At 36.9% G+C, this 6,000-nt stretch overlaps 1 pseudogene; it reads left to right on the top strand.

Annotated features, from left to right (window-relative positions):
- Nucleotides 1–4,495: 4,495 nt before the first annotated feature.
- On the top strand, nt 4,496–5,695 carry LOC121038329 (L-lactate dehydrogenase B chain-like; annotated as a pseudogene).
- Nucleotides 5,696–6,000: the final 305 nt, after the last annotated feature.

Below are 6,000 nucleotides of genomic sequence, written 5' to 3' on the forward strand. Positions count from 1 at the left end.
GTGTAAATGTGCTTACAAGTATCCCATAGTTGGCTGGGCTGTGAGAAAGCAGGTATATTTATATGTTACAAGAAACAATGTGAATTAAAAAAATAAAACATTAAGATCTTAAAACAAAAAGAAAGAAACAATGTGAATTAGTTCAACTTTCTGGAAAGCTATCTGGTAATATTAAAAAAAAACAACTATAAAATTATGGATGTCTTTTGTCCATTTTGGAAGAATACACACCAAGTGAGTAAACCACACCTATATATATGTGTGTGTGTGTGCGTGTGTGTGTGTGTGTCTATATACACACGCACACACACACACAAATCTTCATAGTGTTGTTTCTAATTACAAACATTATAAGTAATCCATATGCCCAACAATAACAAGCAAAAAAGCAAAATGAAGCACATCAGGCCAATTCGAAATGACAAACGTGTGGGTCACCTAGCAACAACTAACATGAGCAAATTCCAGTCAACCTCAACCGGAAAAAGGTCACTGACAATGGCAGTGCCCCACTGCTGCCACATACCCTCTTCCCAGCCCCCCTCATTGAGGTATTTCACTTCATTATTTTCAGGTCTAAGATTGCATCTTACCTCTCCAAAGCCCTGAATAAAACCCTCCTGAACTCTGACAGCCAGAACCCAATATCAACACAATTGTGATATACAAGATGTGGTCTTTAATTTCATTGACAGTCACTTCATCCAGCATGTCTCTCCAGCTCACCATCTCCAACTACTCTCCCTTCAGGACAACCTTACCTCTGGATGACTCTGTAATCTTTTTTTGAGTTAGTGATCCTAATCTGCAACGATAAATATTCACTGCCATCTACTGTGTGCCAGACATTAGACACTGATGAATGAGACTATTTTGATTTGTGTATTAACCTGCCTATAAGCCATTTCCTCTTTAAAAGGAAATAAACCAAAAGTTGTCCAGATCCTAAGGGCTGAATTTTCAACATTAACTGTTAAGGACTGCAAAAGTCTGGAAACTGGAACTTTCTATAACCAATATATATACATATATACATATATGTGTATATACATACATATGTATACATTTATATACATATATGTGTATATACACATATATACATATGTATGTATATACATTTTTTTTTAATTAAGAAATTGCCTCTGGGGGCACCTGGGTGGCTCAGCCAGTTGAGCCTCTGACTTTGGCTCAGGTCATGATCTGGCAGTTTGTGAGTTCGAGCCTTGTGTCGGGCTCTGTGCTGACAGCTTGGAGCCTGGAGCCTGTTTCAGATTCTGTCTCCCCCTCTCTCTGCCCCTCCTATGTTCATGGTCTGTCTCTGTCTCTCAATAATGAAAAAACGTTTAAAAAAATTTTTAATAAAATAAAATAAAATAAATAATAAATAATAAATAAAATAAAAAATAAAAATAAAGTTAAATAAATAAAATTAAATTAAAATTTAAAAATATATTTAAAAACAAAGAAAGAAAGAAAGAAATTGCCTCTGCAAGATTATAGCACTCATTTATCCTACCTAAGTGCCATACTCTTGTTGGAACATACTGGTAAAAAGAGCAGAATTTTGAGTGAGTCCACATCTCAAATTCTATTAGTGTGACTAGAAAGGTATAATGCCAGTATCCCTTTGTTTTTTTTAAATTAATTTTTAAATTCTATTTTTAGATACTTTTAAATATCTTTTGTTTTATATTTATTTGAGAGAGAGATAAAGAAAGAGAGTGCAAGCAGGAGAAAGGGGCAGAGGCAGAGAGAGAGAAAATCCTAAGCAGTCTCCATGCTCAGCATGGAGACCTATGCAAGGCTCCATACCACATTCTGTCTCTGTCTCTCTCAAAAATAAATAAACATTAAAAATAAATAAATAAATAGTTTCAAATTTACAGAAAAGTTCCAAGGATAATAAAACTCTCATATACCTATATTAACCAATTTTTAACATTTGCTACCTTTGCTTTATAACTCTCTCTGTAATATGTGTATATATATATATAAAATATGTGCCTACACATATTTTTTCTTCTAAACCATTCAAGAGAGGATTGCACATACCATGCCCTTTACCCCTTTTAAGCAAGGATATATATGCTTACATAACAAAGGTAAATTCAGGAAGTGTAGTAAGGAATTTGAATTTAATCTAAAGTGCACTTTTCAGTCTCATTAAAGGTCCTAAGAATTTTTTTTATAGGCAATTTTTATTTGGGCCAAGATTACTTATTTCATTTAGCTGCCATGTCTCAGCCTTTCCTTGCCTCGTGACACAGACATTTTTGAAAAACACAGGCCAGTTTGTGTTTTTTTAATGCATCCTCCTGATAAGTTTGGTGCTTCTTGGCCACAGTGCTACCAAAGGGTAGTGCATCCTTTCAATGAGTCCCCTCTGGAGGCACATGATGATGCCCATTTACACTTCATTGGTGATATTCATTGTGATCACCTGGTTAGGGTGTTGTTCAGTTTCCCTACTGGATAGTTACTGTTTTTCCTGTTGTAATTACTAATTTCTCTTCAAACTTTCCCTCCCTAGATTTAGCATGTATATTTGATTCTTCCCTAAATGAAATTGGACCATAATGGTTAAAAATGTTGGTTTTGGGCACCTGAGTGGCTCAGTTGGTTAAGAGTCCAACTCTTGATTACACTCAGGTCATGATCTCACAGTCATAAGATCAAGCCCCGTGACAGGTTCCTCACTGGGCATCAAGCCTGTTTAGGATTCTCTTTCTCCCTTTCCCTCTGCCCCTACCCCACTCATGCTCATGAAAATGCATGCATAAGCTTACTCTCAAAACAAAAGAAAAACAAAAACGGTGGTTTTGTAACTCCATTCTTCTTCTTTGTTTAAAAAAGTTTATTTTATTTATTTTGAGAGAGCGAGAGAGAGCAGAGGAGGGGCAGAGAGAGGGAGATAAAGAATCCCAAGCAGGCTGCACACTGTCAGCAAGGAGCCCCACATAGGGCTTGAACTCACAAATCTTGAGATCATGACCTGAGCCAAGATCAAGAGTTGGATGCTTAATCGACTGAGCCACCCAAGCACCCCACTCCATTATTCTTCTAACTCCATTATTAGTTGGCATATGAGAAAGAACACTCCCTTCTCTCCTATTTACTTATTCACTTATTTACTTACTTAATCTGTGTATTACTAGTAAGGACTCCTCGATTTTCTTTTTTCCTCAATGAGTAGTAATCTATTACTCTTCTTACACATATTGATGCACTAATTGGCCAGATTGTGGCCAGTGAGCAACATTTCAAGCTGGTTTCTGAGTATTTTTAACATGTTGCCATCAATGGGGGTTGGGAGGAGGTACTTCCTTACTTTTGTGAATAATACAATGTCTTAGGCTTATCAGACTTTCCTTGCCTCAATCCTAAAATCAGCTATTATGTAAAGAGTACAGATTCCATTTCTAAATTGAATTGTTTGGTTTTTTTTTTTTTTGCTATTGAGTTGTATGAACTTTTTATATTTTGGGATATTAGCCTTTGATCAGACACATGATTTGCAAATATTTTCTCCCATTCAGTAGGTTGCCTTTTCATTTTGTTGATGGTTTCCTTTGCTGTGCAGAAGTTTTTTAGATTGATGTAGTCCCACTGTTTATTTTTACTTTTGTTGCCTTTGCCTTTAGTGTAAGACTCAAAAGCTTATCACCAAGATCTATGTCAAGGAGTTTACTGCCTATGTTTTCTTTTAGGAGTTCTATGGTTTCAGGTTTTACTTGCCAGTCTTTAACCCATTTTAACTTAATTTTTGTTTATGGTGTAAGATAGTAGTCCAGTTTTGTTCTTTTATATTTAGCTGTCCAGTTTTCCCAACACCATTTATTGGATAGACTGTCTTTTCCCACTGGGCTCCTTTGTTGTAAATTAGTTAATCATATATGCAATCAAATAAACATGTTTGGGCTGTCTATTCTGTTCCATTGATCTATGTGTCTGTTTTTATACCAATACCATATGATTTTAATCTATAGCTTTGTAATATAGTTTGAAATCAGGGCACATGATGATCCAGCTTTGTTATTTTTTCTCAAGATTGCTTTGGCTATTCAAGGTCTCTTGTGGTTCTATACAAATTTAGGGCGGTTGTTTCTATTTCTGTGAAATAGAAATTTTTTAATGGGCAGAGGATCTGAATAGACATTTTTCCAAAGAAAATATCTAGATGACCAACAGGCACATGAAAAGATGCTCAAGGAGATGCAAATCAAAACCACAATGAGATATCAGCTCATACCTCTTAGAATGGCTATTATCTAAAGGACAAGAAATAACAAGTGTTCGTGAGGATGTGGAAAAAAGGGAATGCTCATACACTGTTGGTGGGATGTAAATTGGTGCAACCACTATAGAAAACAGTATGGAGGTTCCTCAAAATTTAAAAATAGAACTACCACTCCTTGCAGACACTGCACCAGAGGAGTCACACGTAGTTGTCAGTGCCCTCTTTGCACGACTCTTACAGAAGTTTCTCTCTGAGCACATGGCAACTCTTAAGGAAAAACTGATGGCACCAGTTGCAGAAGAAGAGACAACTGTCCCAAACAATAAGATCACTGCAATGGGTGTTGAACAAGTTGGTATGGCATGTGCCATCAGCATTCTGGGAAAGTCTCTGGCTCATGACCTTGCCCTTCTGTATGTTTTAGAAGATAAACTCAGAGGAGAAATGATGGATCTGCAACATGGGAGCTGATTTCTTCAGACACCAAAAAATTGTGGCAGATAAAGATTACTCTGTGACTACCAATTCTAAGATTGTGGTGGTAACAGCAGGAGTCCACCAGCAGGAGGGAGAGAGCCATCTCAATCTGGTGAAGAGGAATGTTAATGTCTTCAAATTCATTATTCCTCAGATAGTCAATCACAGGCCTGATTGTATCATAACCGTGGTTTCCAACTCAGTGGATATTCTCACATAGGTTACCTGGAAACTTAAGTGGACTACCCAAACACCATGTGATTGGAAGTAGGTATAACATGGATTCCACTAGATTTTGCTGCCTTATGGCTGAAAAACATGGCATTCGTCCCAGCAGCTGCCATGGATGGATCTGGGAGAACATGGCGACTCAGGTGTGGCTGTGTGGAATGGAGTGAATGTGGCGTTTCTCTCCAAGAACTGAATCCAGAAATGGGAACAGACAATGACAGTGAAAATTGGAAGTAAGTGCATAAGATGATGGTTGAAAGTGCCTATGAAGCCATTAAGCTAAAAGGATATACCAACTGGGCTATTGGATTAAGTGTGGCTGATCTCATTGAATCCATATTGGAAAATCTATCCAGGATTCATCCAGTGTCAAGAATGGTGAAGTGGATGTATGGCATTGAGAATGAAGTCTTCCTGAGCCTTCTGTGTATCCTGAATGATCGGGGATTAACCAGTATTATGATCCGGAAGCTGAAGAATGATGAAGTCACTCAGCTCAAATAAACCAGATACCTTGTGGGACATCTAGAAGGACCTAAAAGACCTGTGAGTTCCGACTTCTAGGTTGTCGAAATTTAAAACTACAATGTGATTAACTGTGAGCCTTTAGTTTTTCATCCATTTACATGGATCACAGTTTGCTTTTATCTTCCTAAATATATGAATCTGGGCTCACAGAATCAGAGCCCATCTTTGGTTGAGTGCTTGCAACAGAGCCCTTGAACAAATAAAATTAACTATTGTAGTATGCTTCTAAAAAATAAAAATAATAGAAACAATAAAAATAGAACTACCATATAATTCCACAATTCCACCTCTGGGTATTTATGCAAAGAAAACAAAAACACTAACTCAAGAAGATATTTGCACCTCCATGTTCATTGCAGCATTATTCACAATAGCCAAGACTGAAACAATCTAAGTGTCCACTGACGGATGAATTATAAAGAAATTGTGCTATGTACATACAATGGAATATTATTCAGTCATAAAAAAGAATGAAATCTTGCCATCTGTGACAAAATGGATGGACCAAGAGGGTATTATGCTAAGTG

This window comes from Herpailurus yagouaroundi, unplaced genomic scaffold, assembly GCF_014898765.1.
Source record: "Herpailurus yagouaroundi ecotype Mexico unplaced genomic scaffold, PumYag 165, whole genome shotgun sequence".
Classification (NCBI taxonomy): Eukaryota; Metazoa; Chordata; class Mammalia; order Carnivora; family Felidae; genus Herpailurus; species Herpailurus yagouaroundi.